Source organism: Typopeltis vanoorti, chromosome 1, assembly GCF_054136105.1.
Source record: "Typopeltis vanoorti isolate ZY-2024b chromosome 1, IOZ_Tvanoo_1.0, whole genome shotgun sequence".
NCBI lineage: Eukaryota > Metazoa > Arthropoda > Arachnida > Uropygi > Thelyphonidae > Typopeltis > Typopeltis vanoorti.
In genome coordinates, this window is record NC_143549.1 from 109,940,401 (window position 1) to 109,962,294 (window position 21,894).

Here is a 21,894-nt window from a genome sequence, read left to right on the forward strand (position 1 = left end):
GCAAAGTTTGCATGTGAAGTCACTTCAAGAGAATACAGTTTCTTGACATCTTTAATTTATAGGATAACCAAATGGGAAAACTTTCAAAATCTATCTCTAATCCAGAGTATTTTAGTAATAAGTTGTGACACTTTTGACTACTTGTATATGGAAATATGACCTCTGCATTACTTCAACCTTGGTATCACTTCTGAGTCTGGCTCCCACTGATGAGACCTCATATGGAGGTACTTTAACGTCGGGGATCCAATCTATGATGTCTGTTACCGATTGGACACTGTAGAATGCACGTTGTAGAATAGCCTTTGATCTATGATCTATAATCTATATGCCTTTAATTAAAGACTAATCTAGAATAGCCTTTAATTATTTTTGAACAGATCATGTGTTGAGCATTCCACTTACAACAGAACAGGGTTATTAATAAATTAAAGACTTAATTCTGTATGTTAGTCAAGTAGATAATAGTTTAATATCTGAAGTTTCACTGACTGATATCTGTCAGCATTTTCAAAGGACACTGGTAAGCAATAGAAAGTAACAAAAACTAGGAGACTAACCGACAATTCTAAAAATTATATAAAGTTATCACCGTGCATGATACAATGATATAATATGCGTGTCGCAAGTACAATGTTTTATTTATTGAGAAATTTATTGTAATTTTCATGAAGTTCATTTCTTTTTGGTTAAATTATCTGATTAGAGTTTTCCATATATCTGATAAGATTAGGCCTTGATTCTTATTTAAATTACCTGTTGAACAGGCAACTGTAGCAGTTTCTTTAAATGTCCTGGAATGGCAGTTCTCTTCTATATAGTGCATATGGCTCATATTCCATTCAATATTATGGTTGGTAGAGGCAAAGTGGGAAGAAAGACCTGATATATCCTGTCTGTTGTTCCTTACATAGCCTATGTGTTCCTTCTTTCTTGTTTCAAAACTTCTAGATGTCTATCCGATGTAATTAATACCGCATGAACAGAGTATGCTATAAACTCCAGAGTATTTGTAGAAAAGGTGGCTATCTTTCGGTGATAGTGGGTGTGTGGGGGGGGATTGCTGGGTTCCATCCTTTATCCAAGTGTAAGCAAGCTTATCTACCACAGAAGACTACAACAAAACTATCACCATCCCATACATTAAAGGCACATCTGAAAAGATATCTAGGGTGCTTAACAAACACCAACTGTGCACCATATTTAAACCTTATGTGAAATTGGCAACTCTCATCCGTTCACCTAAGGACAGATTCACTCCTTTATCACATGCAGGAGTCTATGAAGTGCCCTGTTCTTGTCATCGAGCCTACTACAGACAGACATAAAGAACTGTGGACATCCACCTCAATGAACACAAAAAATATATCCGACACTTTCGCTATGGCAAGTCGGGTCTGGCAGATCATGCTTTGGATACCCCGGCACACAGGATCAATTGGAAAAAAACAAAAGTACCGCACAGAAGCTTCTACAAGTCAGAGAGGTTGTTCCTGGAATCAACAGAAGCCTTAAAACATACTCCAAACCTTAACAAGTGTGGCTGTATAAATCTACCAAAGATTTGAGAGACTGTCATCCTAAGGCCAAATTAATATTTATTTTAATTTTATTTATTTTGTTTTATTTTTTTCAAAACTTTCAAGGACTACTATATTTTTTTTTCAAAACTTTGGACTACTGTTTTTTTTTTTAACTTAGATGGTGCCATATTAGGACTTTAGTCTTGTGTTGCATGCTACAATTACTTGTACTCGCCCCACTGTTACACTGAATTGTGGTTGTCTCGCATTTGTAACAAACTTTGTTTGTGTTCTGAAGATGCTGGATATAATACCAGCGAAATATTAGCTTTTACGTTAATAAATAGTTATTTTCTTATCAATCTGTGTTCGATTCAATACCATTTAAATTCAATTCCACATGTGTGATGAACACATAAGCCTATCCACACATTTAAATATTCATCAGGCTCTCTTGCATCCCTATACCAACTACTCTAGGCCTGTGATAAGCACACCTTTATTTTTCGCCTCAATAAAGATCAGTCTGGGTAGTTGCTCTTCCCATAATGCATAACATTATACATGTCTGTAAGGATATGTATAATGTTATGCATTATGTTATTGCCTTAGTATCCCATTGCATTATGGGATACTAAGGCAATTGATGTGAAGTCATTAGCCTCTATATACAAGTAATCCTGTAAAATCTCTTGTGGTGAAAAATAGAAATATTTTTCACCTATATCGATTTTACATGGACCATAAAATATTTATATTTAAAAGTGTATATAACCTACTGTAATGTAGTAAATTTTGTAATATAATGTAAGAATATCCGAATGTAGAACTACAAGCAATTGTAACTAAAAAGATCAGACAGGATTAGGCTAGTAAACTGAAGGTCAACAACGGTCTCAAAGGTCACCAGATTATATGAGTTTTGCCACCAAAACCTAATGAAAGCATGGGTGATAACGGCGCCTCCAGTAAATCCGGGAAGTTTTGGAAGGAAGACCAAGGGATGGCAAATGATATAAAAGGCAGAGATTGAGGGGCGAAAACTATCTCATTTTTTTGTTCCTGTGGCAAGCTTTCTGAGGAGAAGAGTCGGGGTTCCGTGAGCAGTAGTTCTGGAGATCATGGGGAATTCGCTGGTAGAAAAGGCTGTATTTCAAGATATCCTACCGTAAAATTTTTCGATGAATGTACCGATCCACGTGCATGCTAATTTTGTCACAGCCGAATCAGTTCCTGACATCGACAAAGAAATGCAGTACTGTTACAAGGGAGGAAATTGCCAGACGACTACTGTCGGATAGTACCTGATCGCAAGTTTAAGAAAGGAACCAGTGATATTCACCCTTAACCTTTTGGATTCAGGACTGTACTATGAAATAGTGAACTTGTAAGTAGATCGCTTTATGTTAATAACCTAGATTGTGTGTACAGACGATAGATGTTGATTCTGTTTAACTAATGGCATAATGTGTTAAAGAGGTCAGAAAGCCGAAAGTCAGTTTGAATGTGTATAAAAGAACATTGTAATCTTGAATAGTTCTTGTGCTATATAAATGCTTAGAACGTGCATAGTATAATTTTGCCTTTTATTATTTGTAAAGAGAGTAAGGGTGTGTGTGCTAAAATCCATCCACGTGTCTAATAAGCGCCTCCATAACGCAATTGGAAGAACAACGGTACATTGCGCTCTTCAATTGGAATAGGCCTAAGTTCCATTCTCGTCGCGACGGGAGGAATCTTTATCTGGACGATTTCAATCGAAGTTGAGTTAGCTGATCTCATATGGAGGTAGCAGGGATTTTTCTCCCGGAAACTTCGGTTTTTTCATCCCGCATACAGACAAATCGGCCCTTCAGAACACACGCAATTTACAGACAAAAAATACTACTTGTGGTAGTGATGGAGGTGGGCGGCAGATGGCGTTGATGGAGATGATTCATAGTAGAGGTTTGGTGTATTGGTTGAGACAGTTGTAGGTGTCTTCCCGCGATGAGTCTTCAGACTGCTTGGAGGTGTCACGAATAATAATAATAATAATAAGTTGAGTGTAAATAATTTCTTTGTCTGATGCTTTTAGTGAATTGTTTTAATGAATGTGTGGAGAATCAGGCACGTGATATGTCCTATTCCTTTGTATATTAATTGACTTAGTTAGAATAAACATATTTGGTTTTGTTAATAGCTTGCCTGATCTTTGTTAGCCAATGTACTGTCTCATAAAAACAAATCAAACTTGTGTGACCTAAGTGAAGTAACAGCCATGACCGAGTAATTTGCAGTTGCTTGAGATAAAATTGACTTAAGGATTATTATACGTGCTTAGCTAAAATATTCTCTTGTATGTAAAGAAAAGATAGAAAATTCTTTTAGACGTTCCTTAATGGCACAGTTGTTAACAAAAATAAATTTTTTAAGGATTAATACATTTGAATTATAGTAACGTAGATTAAGAATTTGGTCCCAGCCAGAGGTTTTTCCTAAGTCTACGATACTAGCACGTGTGAGAGTGTACTTTATTGCATTGCTTAGCTTATAGTTGGTTATACCAACTATAAGCTAAGTAGATTATGAAAGGACTAAAGTCAAATAATAGTATTATACGTGAGTTAGAGATTAGAGTATATAGGCATTTTGTACAAGCTCAAACAATCACGAAAATAATGAAGCAAGAGGAATACATAGAGTAAAGAAGTAACTTCATAAACAATAAATTACAAATTACGAATATATTACAGTCCATTCATGAAGCAACTTCACGTGCATACTTTGTTTGCTTTACATTTGGATGAAGCCAAGAGTATAATTTCTTGGCACCTTTAATTTATGGTATAACCAAGTGGAAAAACGTTCAGTATAATATCTTACCATGTTCTGCACCTGTTTCCAAATTTGTGGGAGCTGGATACCATTAGCAGAGTGTTGCCTGGTGATATCAGTGACAGTATGACCTACTGCTTGAAGAATCTCTTGGATATCATGAAGCTGCAGATCTCTGAGGGGGGGGGGTTCTATCATTTTGGGGAAACAAGCTGAAATCATAAGGACTTATAACTAGTGAATACGGAGGATGTTCCAAACTTCTCATTACCACCTGTCCAATATCTCTATTGCAACACATGATATTGTGCATTTCATGCACGAAACAAACACAGTGAAGAGACCATGAAAAAATGTGGTCACTTTCTCCTTAAAGCCAGATGCAAATGGTGCTCCAGAAATCATCAATAGTACTGTGCATTAACAGTTTGTTTGCCCTTGGAGCACAGTGTGATGAAGCCAGGATCACCCGGTCTGAAAAAAACTTTGTCAGGAACCTAGCAAAGTTAAACTCATGCTTATAGTCACAACTATTTTGTATTTATTTTTGCGTAGTCCTGAAGCCTTGCTCTAGAGACCAAACATTGAACTTCAGGCCTCCAATAAGCAGGGAGGTGGTGTCACACAGCAATGAAGTACATCTCCTACCTCAAGACATCACAAACATTCATGCCTATAGCTGGATTCAAACCTGCGACCTGTTGTTTGGAAAGTGGATATGCTAACAACTCGGCCAACCAGGCCAGCAAACTCTAATGAATGTATATCTTTTAACAATCCTATTCAATATCATACACACTTATAATGTATTGCTAATAGTATGGAGAAAACCTGAAATAATGCACATGGTTACTACTGCTTTGTAACAATTTTTGGCCTTTCTGCGAAGTCAAAATAATAAAATACCATAACTTGCTATCACTCAAGAATTCAGTACCTCTTAAGTAGTATCTTGCCAATTCCTAAACCTCCTAAGACAAAAATTATGGATTGAGACAATTACTGAGTACCCTGAAAAATACAACATATACAAACTGGATCCAGAATTTCAGCCACCATTTATATGAGAACCTCATTTGATAATCCAAAAAGAGCTCAGTGATCTTAGGAGAGATCTGAATCTCACCTAAACATAAGCCAAAACCTTAGTTTCTACTGTATAAGGTTGGACACTCCTTGCAAAGTGCATGAAGGTTCTTCTTCTTCTTCAGCCATTTTCTGTCTACTGCTGGACAAAGCTCCCCCAAAGTCTTCCATTCAGTCTCCAATCTTGCATTTTTCAACCATCTTTACCATTTTTCTACTATCTTTCCACCATCTCTTTGGTTATCTGTAGCTCTCTTTCCATCTCTGGGATGTCATCAGATATCAACTTTGTCCATTTTTGGTTTTTAATTCTTGCAACATTGCCATTTGGATCTTTAATGGATGTTATGTCTCTCATCTTAGTCTGAATTCTGACCTAAGTATTGTGCTTTCTATCTAAAATGGTAATAGTGAGTAATTATCTTTTCATTTTCTGCTGAGTAATCCTCAACTTGTTCAGTTTTTTTTTTTTTTAGTCAAAGTCCATGTTTCACTTCCATATGTCACATAACTGTCATATATTTTTCTTTTAAGGCAGATTGAGATGTTTCCTTTGAGTGCTTCATGGTATTTTTCAAAGACTCTCCATCCAAGCTGAAGTCTATATACAGTTTCTTCTTTGCAGCCTCCCACTACTGTGACCTTTTGTCCTTGGTAAACATAGGAGGTTACAATATCAATTTTATGATGTTCCATTTGTACTGGCTTTTTTTTGGTGATGTATTTATTATACATTATTTTTGTTTGTCTTTATATTTATGTTTATATTTAATTCTTTCTTTTTGCATTCAATTCATTAATATTTATGAAGTTCTTCAGCAGAGTTTTTTCCTAAAATAACAATGTCATCAGAAAATCACAAGTGATTTAGATCTTTTCATTTTACTAGAATTCCTCTATTTTTTCAATTCAGATTTTTAAAAATTTCTTCTGTGGCTGCTGTATATAATTTAGGTGAAATGTCATCTCCCTGCCTAACTCTGTTTTTTATAGGTAATTTCTTATTTGTTCCTTATTTTATAGATACAGTTGAAGTTTTATATGTATGACTAAGTATATCAAGATAAATTTTTTCACTTCCTTGATTTTTTTAGGGCTTCTAAAATAGCTAATATTGATATTGAATCAAGTGCCTTTTCAAAATCAATAAATGCCATATCTAAGGGTTTTTGATACTCGTTTTATATGTCAAAAAATTTCAGCATAATTTCTTCTAAGAGGTGTTTTATGTTATGTAATAATATTAAAGTTTTGAACTTCTAACTGCATCAGCCTAAACTTTAGTCTTCCTCCTGTTATCATGGTATCAAATGCCTGTTTTTCTAACCTTTTCTCTCCTATTCAGTTTAATCCTAGATTAGCTCTGCTCACACATTCTTGAATGCTAACAATATTATGTTCCTTCCTAAATCTTCATGTCTAATTTGATTCTACCATTGATGCCATCCGTCCACTGCATTAATTTTCTCAGAACTTGAATTATGGTCTGTTAGTTTTGATTAGCTGTTTTATTTCTAACCTAGCCATCAGATCCATAAGTTAAAATTGATTTGAACACTGTCTTATACTCCACACCATGCCAACTATATTTGTTTTGTTGTCCATTTGCATATTTAATTTTAATAATTAAATCGCTATCTTCATTTAAAACTTTTAAACATATTTTGAAAAATTTTCAGTTATTTCATATAAATAGCTGAAATCTTTCCTCGTTTAGTAGGTTCTCTATTCAGGATACAACTAATGTCTCTGTTCCTGCCTATGTGCTTATTTTATACTCCTGAACTAATTTAGGAGTATAAAATCTATATAAAGAGCTGAGATTAACATGATGAATTTTGATGTCATCTGTATTAATTGCATCATGATGTATGTATTTTGATATAGATATTTCATAATGTGATTAACAGAGATGAAAAGCAAGAGGGGATATAGAGTGTAAGGTTGTCATACATCTGATTACACATCAAACCATCTCTTTCTGTCTCCCTCAATTTTAACTGCTACCTTACAGCTTAAATATAGACTGTGTATTACTTAATATAGTATCCCATTTAAACATTACAATGCCATGTATGGATAAGTGATTAAGGAAAAAAGATGTAGCCTACTGATATGTTTCTTGAAGAATCAGATGTTGTACTCGGTCGAGAGAAACAGTATTGAGGAGATTGTTCCAAATAATAGAGGTGGTTGGAATGAAGTAATAAGTTTGTTCAGTATATTTGGTGTTGGACAGTTTATGGGTGTCAGTAACTGCTCCAGTTTAATTTCTATAATTTATTTGGATTTTTAATTTAATTTATAACCAAGTGAAAAAAAGCTTCAACAACTATCTCTAATTCAGAGTATTTTAATAAGTTGTTACACCTCTTCGCTACTTGTATATTGGAAATGTAGAGTGTATGACCCTTGCATTATTGTATTTTGTGCAAGGTAAGATTTTATCTCACTGAAATTTTCTCAGGCCCTCTCCTGTTCCCTGTCCAGTGCCCGGCAGTAGTCTTCCGTCTTCAAAAAGGAGATTACCACTGTCGGGCTACACTCAGTGGTAGGAAGGGACAAGGCAGGTCCTGTTCCACGCAAAACACCCATCAAACTACAGATTAGGCTTAATCATGAATACATCATACGATGACTTAAACTTTAAGGAATTCCTTGCAGTTTTCAAACATGTTGGATACCTTCTTCACTCCAAATGGCCCAGTAGAGTAGAGATCCACCAGATTACTGAAGTTGAATCAGAGGATTTCCAACCCCCGATCCACTCTCCGACACTTCTCAAGATAACACCAGGGAGATTATGTCGCCAGCTATCAGCCAGCCCCTAGTGGACTCAGATGACTCTGCAGACTATCAGGTGGTCAGTAGAAAGAAGCTTAAGAAGGAGTCTCTAGCTACAGAACTTGAAACAATAGTGGAAACAGAGACTCAGCCCAAAGATAGGATAGCACCGATGGACACATCGGCACAGCCCGTAGAAAGAGCAGTGTCAATGAATACAGCGGCTCAGCCCAAAGAAAGAATTCCACCCGTGATTCTAAGATCTAAAGACAAATGGTCTACAGTAGCGGAGGCGATGAAGAACACCAAAATCAAGTTCACGTCTGCTAAAAATTCAGATGACGGTGTCTGCATTCAACCAGAAGGAGCATCGGACTACCGCCTGCTTACTAAATTTATGGATGAGCTGAAAATTCCATATCACACATTTCAGCTAAAAAGTAGAAAAATTTAAATGTAGTCATCAGAGATCTAGTGGAAACAATAACATCAGAGAAGACAGCTACTGACCTCAAGTCACAAGGCTTAGAACCTATAAAACTCTCGCCATTCTACCATGCAGACAAACGTCCCATGCCTCTGGTTTTAGTAGAAATCAGTAAAGACCAGAGAGAGATATGTGATCTAAAAATTCTTTGCACCCTAGTAATTAAGACAGAACTACTCAGAAGGAAGGCCTGCAGGTCAATGCCACTGCTGCCAGAAATACGGGCATGCGCAGAAGCTTTGTAGAGCAGAGTACAAGTGCGTTAAATGTGGAGGCAATCATCCCTCTCATACATGTTCCATATGTTTTGACTGCTATACCAAGTGGTCAAAACTCAGCTGCAATGCTTACCGCTACTCTTGGAAAAATGCTAACAGCTTTTAGTAAATCAAATCCAAACCAGGCTGATGCAAACAGATTTCTCAAAAATACCCAAGTCATTTTCTCAATGATTAATGGATAATCCGACCACTTCAATAAATTTCATACAGATCACATTCTGGAATGCAGGTATTAATAACAAAATTCAGGAACTACAAGAATTTGCAGATCACTTCAAAATTGATATTCTCTTGATCAATGAGATGCATCTATGGCCCTGTGATAATCCCAAGCTGAGGAATTGCTCATTAATCAGAATGACAGGCTCAATGCCAGAGGTGGCAGTACTGCAATCTTTGTCAAGAAAAACATCCGTTACAATGAAATAAAAAAGATCCCTACAACTAATCTGGAAAAAACTGTTATAGAAATTCACACCAATAATGCAGGCATTCTAAATATATATTCAGTTTACAACCCTCCAGGCAAAACTCTCTTAACCTCAGACCTCTCCCAGCCACTCAATACAAATGAAACAACAGTTGTGGCAGGAGATCTCAATTCAAAGCATCTTCTATGGAATAGTAAGCTCCAATTACAATGGAATGATTATCTACAATTTTGCTTTGTCGAGAAACATTGTCATTGCAGGTCCTATTGAACCAACACACTACGGTCCATTTGGCAGACCTGATGTTCTCGATATTGCTATTTTCAAAAACACTTCTCATCAGTTCCAACTTCAAGTGGTTAATGAGCTAAGCTCTGATCACAATCCAGTACTTCTAAGCCTAGGAGGGGATCCTGAACTCATTCCCAGCCAATCACATACTAACTTTGCATAATTCAAAGCTGCAATCAACACTATTATAGACTCAGTACCTAATATCTTGTCCCGTGAAGAATTAGACACAGCAGTCAACAATCTAGAAAATAAAATCCAAACTGCCTTATCTGCAGCCTCTCCTACTTTCACCCCAGCTCAAGTAAACCTACTCCCAGAAGAAATCCTTGCTCTAATCAGAAACAAAAATAGAATTAGACACCACTACCACAAAACGTTATCTCCCCAGGATCACCAAGAACTAAATAGGGCAACCAACCTAGTCCGATATGCTCTCAAAGACTTCAGGAATCAACAATGGGGGAAAAAAGCTGTATTCCTTAAAAGCTGAGGATAACTCACTATGAAAATTGGCCAAAGCTCTCTGCACGGATCGGTCCAACACACAGCCTATCCATGGTGAAAGAGGCATAGTGCACTGAGATGATGATGAGAAGGCTGAAGCTTTTGCAGATGCCCTGGAGCTGCAATGTAGGCCTAAATACATGCAAATTTACTATTCATTGAGAAAATCCACTGACATATTCGCTGTGCTTTATGTCATCCCTGTAGCCATGAAAATATTAGTTTCACTTCACCCAAGGAAGTTTATACCATCATAAAGAAGCTCAACAACAAAAAGGCTCCAGGATCCGATTCCATTACCAATAAAACTATTAAAGCGCTTCCTCATAAAGCAGTTATGCACCTGGTAGCCATCATAAATGCAATACTCAGACTCAGTTACTTTCCCACTCGATGGAAAAAAAGCAGATATAATTCTCTTTCATAAAGCAGGGAAATCACCACTGTTCCCACAGAATTATAGGCCTATTCAGTCTCTTGTCATGCTTGGGGAAAATTGCTGAAAAGGTCATTCTCAATCGTCTACAAGATGAGGCAAACAGAAACAACATTATTCCAAAAGGGCAATTTGGGTTCCTTACTGGGCACAGTACAGTTCAACAAGTTCATAGATTGGTGGAATATATTACAACTGGATTTAACTGGAGACAACATACAGGAGCTGTCTTTCTGGATGTGGCAAAGGCGTTTGATAAGGTTTGGCATAAGGGCCTTATCTATAAAATGATTACAGCCAACATTCCACTTTACCTTACTAAGATCGTTGACTCCTTTCTAAAAGACCGTACATTTCAGGTTAAGTTGCACGGACTTAGATCATCTCTGAAAAGAATCACTACAGGTGTCCCTCAGGGCTCGTTGCTTTCGCCGCTACTTTTTAACATCTTCGTTGCAGATGACCCTAGCACGACATCGACTACCATAGCTTGCTATGCAGACGATGTGGCAATTTTGAGCAGATCTCTCAGACTGCATCTAGCTTCGCCTACAAGTCACAGCATCAAATCTAGAAAAACGATTCAGAAAATGAAGGATGGCTGTAAATGCTGACAAAAGCACTGCCATTCTCTTTACCAGACGGAGAGCGTCCCACTATGGAGAGGTCAAACTTTTCAACACTGCCATTCCATGGAAATCTAAAACCAAATATCTAGGTATACAGCTGGATAACCGCCTCAATTTTAACCCACGCATCGACTATGCCTGCAACAAATCAAATTCTGTAATTGCTCAGCTCTACTCTCTTATCAACCAAAGAAGTAAAGTCAACACTGAAAACAAATTACTGATCTACAAAACAAATATTAGACCTATATTAACGTATGAATCACCGACTTGGGGGGTCACACTTCCCACAGCAACATCAAAAAACTACAAGTTATTCAAAACAAATGTCTTCACATGATTTTCGATGCTCCATGGTTTGTCAGGAATGCTCTCCTCCACCAAGATGCTAACACACCAGATATTCCCATGTTTCTCCATGAAACTGCCTCTGCATATTTCACAAAAGCAGCTATTCACCACAATCAACTCATTCAAGAGTGGTCTAACTATGATGAAAACGACAGGTGGAAACACAAGCACCTGAAAGCACCTCTGCTCATCGGTACAAGCGCTCCCACACCGCCCTAATCTGGGTGAGCTAAGTGCTCAATAATCTCCCTTTAAACTTCTTAGAGATGAAGGGATTGAGATCCATCCAGCCACAAAAGTCAAAAGTTATTTTAACCTTAGTATCTTCTGGGTCTGGCTCCCACTAATGACATTTAATGATATTCATCTCTGGGCTTGATTCCAGGGAGTAGAGTGGTCCTGTTTGTTGCAAGTTTTTGCTTGTCACTAAGTAGAGTCATAAGATAAGAGTTTAATGAGTTTAATAGTGATCCTTTAGAGTCACTCAGTGAGATTTGGGGTGATCTTGTAGATCACTTAGAGTTTTTGGAGGGATACCCCCCCCCTACAATTTAACCGTACCTCAATAAAGGTCCAATCTGGTCTGGGTAGTGGATCTTCCCATAATGCATAGAATTATATATACCTGAAAGGATATGTACTTTTGCATTATGGGATACTAAGGGAATTTATTTTGAATCAAGGTAACCTAGTTGTGAAGATACTTCATGTGCAAACAATGTTTGCTTACACTTGGATGAAGGATTAAACAAGAATATAATTTCTTCATATCTTTATTTTAATAAGATATGATGATATTTGAGTCCTGACAGATAACAGATTAATTTGGAGGAACACTATCAATATGAAGTTGTTAATGCAAACTTTCATGCAGTGCTATTCTAATATCCTGTAAACCTCTGAGGATACATATTAAGAATTTGATGACAATGCAAAATCTTTGTCACTGACTAAAAAATGACATTTCCTTTTATTGTTCCTCAAAATTTTTGAAAGGATGAAAGTATAACTGGAGTGGAGGAGGAGTAAATTAGGCCATCCTCATCTATTAATATTGTGATTTATGTCAGAATCAATTTCTTGTTTGTGAAATAATTTTAACCCATAAGTAACCATGTGTGCTTAAGGGTCAAAGCTGTAACTGAGAGACCTCCACCTTTAAAGGAATGCAGAGAACCGACCAGACTCTGACCTAATGTCCAATCCTCACCTTCTCGTGGTGCACCCTGTTGGGTATCTACCTGGATACTGAACGGACAAGGATGGACTGGCAATTTGGGATTTAGCCGACCAAATTGTATTCTTATTGACTTAAACTAAAATACAAAATGATGGTACAAAATGGCAAAATTTCATGCCGGCTGGGGCATCACCCGGTTAAACAAGGCTCTCGTTGTTTTTGCCAGGGAACCAGGGCGAACAGCGAAAAGTCAGCTACTGAAACAAATCTGAAAACACACCCAAACTCAACATCACCAGAATTAAAGATCTCTACTATCAACATAAGAAGCCTGAATGACAAAGAAATGGAGCTAGCTGAGGAATTAGATAAGTACCAAATTGACATAATAAGGGTGACTGAAACAAAAAAGACAAAAACTGGTGAGATCTTTCTGAGCAATAAATACATGTTATATTCAGGCAATGAATCAAGGAAAAGGAGGAGTAGCCATAGTATTCAACACTAAATACGAGGCTAATCTTCTTGAATGGCAGGCAGTCTCAAGTAGAGTAATGTGGGCAAATACGAGAATGGGGAACTGGACAATGAGACTTATTTGTGCCTATGGTCCCACAGAAGGTTCTACTAAGGTAGAAGTGGTGGAATTTTTTGAGGCTTTAGAGAAAACAACTGACACAATGAAAAAGGAAAAGTTGGTCCTGTTGGGGATCTAAATAGCAGAGTAGGAAATGATTGTCAGACATACAAAAATATTTTGGGAAAATTTGGAGAAAAGAGCAAAGCTAATAATAATGGCAAATAGTTGTTGGATTTCTGCTCAGGACATGGACTGGTTATTACTAACACCATGTTCCAACATAAAAATGTGTACAAATTCATATGGAGAGAAGAGGCAAGGAATAAGAAAAGTCTCATTGACTATGCTATTGTTGTTAGTGATGTTTCCTCCCTGGTGCAGGACACCAGAGTGCACAGAGGATTTGAAATTGGAAGTGATCATTATTTAGTCTTGATCAGGATAAAATTGAATTTCATAATGAAAAGAATAACATGTAAGAAAGTTTTAAAGCGAATAAAAGTTGAGCAGCTCTCAGATGTGAACTGTAGAGTAAAATTCACAAAGATTATTGAAGGAAAAATGAAAGTGTTTGAGAACAAGAACCAAACCTTGGAGATTCAGTGGCAAGCCTTGAAGAAAACCTTGATTGATTCAGCTAGAGATGAACGTGGTGAGGTTGTCTGCAGGGATAGAAAAATCAGAACTCCATGGTGGACGCAGGAAGTTAAAGAGGCAGTGAAGGAAAAGAAGAAAGCAATAAATACAAATAAGTCAGCTTGTGTTCTTAGAGAATACAGAGACAAATGTAAGAAAGCTAAAGACTGTGTAAAAGTAGCTGAACAAAAGTCATGGGAGGACTTTGGCAAAACATGAGTAATAGAAAATAAATATCAAGAAAATGGCAAAATATTCTGGAGGTTGTTGAAGAAGCTTAGAAATGGAGGAAAGAGTACTATAAAAGGCGTTAGAGATGATAAAAGTGACATGAAAATGGGAAAAAAAAAAGATATCCTTGAAGTATGGAGTAATTACTTCAAAAAATTGCTGAATGAAGCAAGCAGTGGTAAAAAATGTTCAACAGGCATACAGTCAGGAATACACATCCATACTTGAAGTAGAAAAAGCCATCAAAGGCTTGAAATGTGGAAAGGCAGCAGGAGTAGATGATATTTGACCCAAAATGCAGAAGTACGGTGCTATAAAAGTCTTACAGTGGCTGCACTGCATAGTTCAGAAGGCCTGGACAGAGAATACAGGGACAAATTCCCAATCATTGGAGTAGAGCTCTATATAGTACCCATGTATATAAAAAGGGGAAATAAAACTGAATGTGAGAATTACAAAGGTCTTTCATTATTTGAGAGTTCCTGGTAAGATTTATGCAAGTATACTTCAGAAACAGTTCAGAAAAATTTTAGAACAAGCTGGATTCAGGCCAAATAGAGGCTGTCATGATCAAATCTTCACTTTACGACAAATAGTTGAAAAATCAATGGAATATAACAAAGATCTGTATTTAAGCTTTGTCGATCTGGAAAAGGCATATGACAAGGTGCCAAGAGAGAAGCTATTCAATACGCTACAGTTATACGGTGTCAATGGGACACTATATCAAGCAATACTTAGTCTTTATTTGAGTTGTAAGTCAGCAGTTAGAATTGAAGGAAGTACAGGAAGATTGTTTAATATTAAATCTGGTTTCAGGGAAGGATGTATATTATCCCCTCTGTTAATCATTATCTCTATGGATCACATTATGAAGGAAAGTAGTATTAAACCTGATATCAAAATTGAATATGTTAATGTCAGCTCTTTGCTTTATGCGGATGATGTTATACTTCTAAATAAATCCACCAGTCTACAAGATTTCCTGACTAAATTGAATAACTGTTGTAATAGATATGGTATGAAGGTCAGCATTAACACGTTCATTGCCAATCATGCAATATCGCGTGATGCGAGTTCTCACCTAGCGGCCGATCACGCATTATCGTGTGGACATCGCTATAAAATAAAAAAAATTTGGCCACCACACGAAATTCCAATTTTCAGCTTGGCAATGAATGTGTTAAAAAGACAAAGACAATGAAAATAGGCAGAAACAGTGAAAATATCAACTGTAATGTGAATGGAGCACTTATAGAACAAGTAAAACATTTCAGCTACTTAGGCACGATTTTTAGTGAAGATGATAAATTAAATATGGAAATAGACAACAGAATAACAAAGCTGGTATGGTAGGAAGTCAATTGAATAAATTCATATCGAATAAGAGAGAAATTAGTTGGAACACTAAATTAGCTGTATACAAGACAATGTTCAAACCAGTTTTAACTTATGGATCTGAGAGCTGGGGCAGAAGCAAAACACTTGAACCAAAGACTAGAGACCGCAGATGTGAAAGTCCTGAAAATATTAAAGGCATGAATAGATGGCATCAATGGCAATATCATATTAAAAACGAGGATGCATCCAGGAATGTATTAACAGAGTTAATCTCAGGTGGTATGGTCGCTTAAACAGAATGGGCGAGGAAAGATAGCAAAACAAGTGTTCTCTGCCAGGCTGACAGTAAAATGAACCAGAGGAAGACCAAGATATAGGTGGATTGATACGGTACAAAGTGCCTTAGACGATAGAAATATAAGATCTGATAATGTTGGAGTCTTGACAAGTAACAGACTGATTTGGAGGAAAATTGTAGATAGGAAGTTAGTAATGATATAAATTTTTCATGTAGTACTATCATATCCTGTACACCCCTTGAGGCATGGCAGGGATTTGATGATGATAAATAACCATGTGGAGTTGTAATAATTTGACATAGTCATTTTACTTATTATATTTGTTTGTATAGTATGACACCTAATGAGAAAATTTCATAAAATGGTTTGTTTTGTTATATATGATAAGATAATCTAAAAATATTTATGCATTTGTTCATATTTATTAATGCAGTTGTACATTTTGTATTACTGTAGTTGCCATCTACTTAAACAGTGGTGATACCAGAAGAAACCTAAAATGTATTTAAGTAGTTAATTTGCCTACTGTATGTTGTAGTCCTTAAAGATTTACATAGAAATAATGTTGTATGTATATTATTGTATGTTTTATTTATAGCAGTGTTCTTATGCTAATTACTATTACGACATGTAAGCACTGTAGTAATGGCTGTAATGTTCTCAACCTTAGCCAGCAAAGGTTGGTCGATTGGTAGAGCCTCTGCTGCTAATGGCTCACGCTAAAAGTTAAGCAAGTTTGAGCACGGTTAGTAGTTGGACAGGGCTCAGTCATTCGATGCTGTTGGCACACTCTCCCTCATTGAGTCTTTGGACTCCCTGGAGGTGTCACATAATAATAATAATAAAAATGTCACTAATTTTTGTTTTGGGCATGTGCATTATTTGGGAGTTTTTCGAATAGCTCTTGCTAGGGTAACAAGAACTCTAGCAAGCAGGTAAGTAAGATTAGGACAGCAAGGGAAAATGCTGCCGAGATAAACTCTGCGATCTCAGACAATTTTTTTATATGTATCTTTATTCTCTTCCAGTGGTGGCTCGTAAGAATTTGTAGTGGTGGGGCTGTAGCAATAAAAGTTTAAAAAAAAATCAATATGGATTGAAAAAATTATGTAATTAATAAAACTAAAATATAACAGAATTTAACAATATTTAACAGAATTCTTCTCTTCGTTCATTTCTACAAAGATATAAATTAAATGCTAATATTAAATAGCAAAAAAAAAAAAACTGAACGAGATTTACCTACAATAATGACAACAACATTAATTTATGTTGTTTGTGCTTGTGTGGTAGCAACATATCATGGGCTGCAATACTACAGGTAAATCACACGTTACCCCCACTACATTATCCCCACTAGGTAGCAGTTTGGTGTGGTCTACATTGATTGCGGCTCGAGCATTGTACCATACCGATACTTGCCCTGGCCTGCACAGCACATTGCTATTGCAAAATAAAACTACTGCTACAAAATGAATTATATAAAATACTATCGAGGGGTATTGTATTACAAACAAAAAAAAACACAATTTTTAGATAAATGTATAAAAATTTAAGAACGGCAATAATAAAACGAGAACTTTTTATTTTATACTTGAGGGACTGCAGCTCTTATGGACAAGCTGCCACTGATCTCTTCTCCAATGAGATACCATGAAGTTAATATTGAAGGACAGCATAATGTCTCAATCCTTTGTTTATTAGTGAGAATGTTAGGTGTTGTTATATATCATTGCTCTTAGTACTTTTCTGTATTTTAGTTCTATTATGTTTGCCTTACTATACTATGATTAACTCTCTTTTAATTCTCGATTATCTTTAACACTTAATTCAATTTGCATCTATCATTCTCTATATTCTACTCAATCTATAATTTGGGCTGTTTCTTTCTTAGACCAGTCACATGTATTCTTTAAATATTAGAGACTTTATCTTAGGAACAAAACCCTTAATTCTATTATCTGAGACTGTTTCCTGATCAAATATTGGCGCATTTATTTTTTAAAGCTGTGCCAGCCAATATCCTAGGATAGATGAGACTCTTATCCAAGGAGACCTTCTCAGAATAATATACAGCGGTGAAAGTTCTAGCACTTATACTCATATATAATCTAATTCAATTCACCTGTTATCATATATCAAACTTAGTATGCAATCGTGGCTCATAAATCTCTACTATACTTCTATATCCCTCCTGCTTAGGTTCAGTTTTATCAGTGGTAATTTGAATTCATATCTCAGGCCAATATCAGGTATAAAATACAAAACATGCTTATTGAGGTCTAAAATTCATATACAAGGAATGCACCAAACACATGGTTATTTCAATTTCATTCTATGTAAAAGAATTAGATAACACAGCTAAATACCCTTGAACATGAATAATAACTCGCTCTAGTGAATTGCTCATTAAAATACAAAATTGCTAGTTTATAATTTTATCCCCTCAATCATTTCTAAATTACTTAATATTTCTCACATTTATCATTGTTATATCACATAGTCTCCTTCTCAGACATTTCTTTCCAGTTGGGACAGGTCACTGCCAAATATGGTAATCTCTTAAAAGTTCACTATCAAATGTCCACACTCTAAATTACATAGTGTCCACTCATTTCTTTAACTGGAAACATAAAATAAATTCTCTACTTTACCATTCCCTGGTATGATTATCTGGTCCGTCCACATGGTCACTTACGATGGTCGCATGATATGGCCTTTCCGAACAATTTGGTGATATGCCACCCTGGTCTCGTTCCGTTGCCACTTGCAGTCATCAGCATTGCCGTTCCTTGGTCTTGCTCCGCTACTCTGTTATGAAGAGATAGCTAGCCGGGACTCGGAACTACGGGTGACGACTCATAACGTCTACGACTGATCCGGAATCACCCAGCTGGCAGGGCAGAGAGCCAACATCCACGGAAGAAAACAGGAACCAGGAACCAAAAAGCCATGGGGGGGGGGGGGAACCCTTTTATACCACCTCCTTAGGCGCCCTCTCTCCCTTACGTTTTTACGCATGGCACTCATCTTCCACGCGTGGCGTCTTCTGAGAACACATTTGAGCTTCATCTTCCATATAATTTCTCTCTGTCTTAGGCCATAAGTTATGCTGGACGACTAAGACATGACCTTTAGACTTTAGCTTACACTCAATTAATTCACATACACTGCATAGGATATTCTATTTAAATTACAATTTTATACAAAATTCCTTTCATGACTTTGTGTAAACGGGATTAATTTCACATTTCTGAATCAACGTTCTTTCAGCTCTACTTAAGGTTAATATATGTGTATTTATTTTCTTGCCCAAGTACAAGTTTCTCATTGTTTACATTTTTGACTTGTTAGATTCTGAATGAATTAATTTCTTTCCAAATTTGATCATTCAGGATGTAACAGTGTTTAATGAAAAGTAAGTAGTATATGTTCCATGGAGCAGGATGGAATCTATAGTAAAGTTCTTTTGACTGGAATGCCTTTAGAACTGCTCAGTTAAATATACAGTCATACCCCGACTTACGCTATCCCGAGTTACGTGGTTTCTTATATGTATTCCTGTCACACATGCTGTGAACAAGCACGTGTTTCGCGCAGTCTCCATTCATACATGATTTTTATAGTCTACAAACCTTGCGATTGTTTAATGTTATGTTTTTGATAAAAATTTTATCACATAAAAAATAATAATGTCGTTTAAAAGAAGCAAGTCCGATTCTTCTACAGCTATCAAGAAAAGAAAAACATTGACTTTGGAAGCAAAACTTAACATCATTAAGGATTTTGAAGGTGGAATGAAAAATTTATGGGCTAGCAAAGAAGTGCGATCTACAGGAATCCACAGTAAGAACAATCATAAAAGAAAGGGTTACAGATTTTGGAGGACATACATTCTAACGAGGAACGAATCATAGCCACAAGGCAAGGAATAAAAAAATCATTAGCTTGCTATGAAGAAATTTTGCATGACAAGAAAAAGACATTATGCCATCAGACGAATCTATTAGATTTTATGAAACCATTGACATCGAAATAACTTTCTTTTTTTTATGTACGAAAAACTACAATTATGCTTATATTTCTTAAAAAATATAGGTGTTTTTGTAAACCTTTGGTCCCAATTGTATGTTTGTATATATAAATTACATGCAAAATTATACCCCGAGTAACGCAAATTCGACTTACGCGCTTTTTGTTGGTCCCACCTACCGTGTAACTTCGGGGTTTTACTGTACTCCTATTGTCAGAGTGATTATCTTCATGCCTGCTTAGCAAAATGAAGAAAATATGTGTTAAAGAAGGAGACTTGCTTACTAGAAGAAGATGCAAGTATATTAGCCAAGTGAGAGCTTCCCCCTCTTATTATGGTAACATGAATTTCAGTGGTAAAACAGGCTGAATGATTGTGTGGGTAGAAACTAAAAAAAAATTAATAAAGAAAAGAAATAGAAGATAAAGAGGAGAGAAAGTTCCTGAATGGTCAAGAGAAACTACAGAACTTTTAGCCAAATGCTATGTTCTTGTTTTGTATAGTATTTGATGTTATCTCTCAGAATTGAATTTAACTGTAAGTGAAACATGTTATATGATTTTTGAATAATGACTTCACAAATGCAGGAATAAACTAAATGTAACTTATTACTAAATATATCATGAGCTTCTTTCAGGGAGAAGGCAAAAAAAAAAACTGGTAACACATAAATTTGAATATAAGAACGAGTAACAGCATGTGTATAATATCACACGTCTCAGTCACAACTGTACAGTAGGAGGAAACACTATTAGAGTTCGGAGATAGAAATAGATGTAAAATTACTTAATTTAAAAATAAATAAAATATAAAAAAATTATAAACAGTTAACGGTAATCACTTCCCAAAACTTGGAATAAGCATGCAGTCTGTCAGATAAGATTAGGATGATGATGTGATACTTCACACAATTAAAAAAAAAAAAAATAGACAATCAAGTTTGAATCTACTGTAGTGTAGCATCTTGGTACTGTTCCAGTAAACTTTGGCTATTGTCGATGCATGAGAAGCAAATTCTAAACCTTCATAATCCAAAAATCTTATACAATCTTGATGTTCTTCAATTCTAATAGTAGCAGAACAGCCAGTCTATCCATAGTAGCAAAGATGACAAGAACAGAGTATTTGATAAATACCAGGCAAGGATAGAGATGATAATGTATCTTTGATGGATGGTAAGAAAAATGACAACTTCTTGGGCTGGTTTGAGAAGTTGGTGTATAAATTATGTGTGTGAAGGGTCTTTTTTCTATTTGTTCAGATGTTCCTTTAAGGTAGGATATGCTGATCCTTTTAAGATCAGATTGCATTCTGGAAGAGGGATGATAATTATTCAGTATTTTCTGTATCAAGGTCTCATGAAAAAAAATTACTTATCTTGCAGCAGCACCAAAATAACAACACATACAATACGCGACCTCATGGCCTGATATGATCATCTAAATATGATCAGTCTTGGAAAAAACTGTTTTTGCATTAGTTATTATGTAACTCCTGTATGAATTATTACATGCTTTTTTAATGAATGTAACTTTTCTTGACCTGTTTTGAAAATGTTCATATGATGTCAGAAGAGGTAAAGAAATTTAGGATGTGTTAACTTCTTCCATAGGTGATGATCCTGAGGTGACTGTGCTACATGATGAATAGTTAAATTAATATCTTCATTATATCAATTGTGTTTACTCTAATAAGGGAAATCACTAAAACATTCTTGAATTTCCTTTTATAAGAATTATGCTAATCAGAAAAAAAAAAATGTTAAAAAAATTGCTAGAGCAGCCATAGAATAAAATAATGTTTGGAGGTATTCACAACACACTAAGTGACCACTTCCAAAATGAGGTGCAACTTTAGAAGAGTTAAATATTTATCTTAGGATATCATGATTGATTTTAAAATTTCCATATAATTATTAATTTTTATTATTTATCATTTTATATACACATATATATTTTTAGAATTCAATGT

The 21,894-nt window shown here is 35.8% G+C and overlaps 1 protein-coding gene across 1 annotated transcript in view; it reads left to right on the forward strand.

The window, feature by feature from the left end:
- Fancm (FA complementation group M) overlaps window positions 1–21,894 on the forward strand; it is a 389,753-nt gene that overhangs the window by 184,526 nt on the left and 183,333 nt on the right. The gene's annotated exons all lie outside the window — the stretch shown is intronic.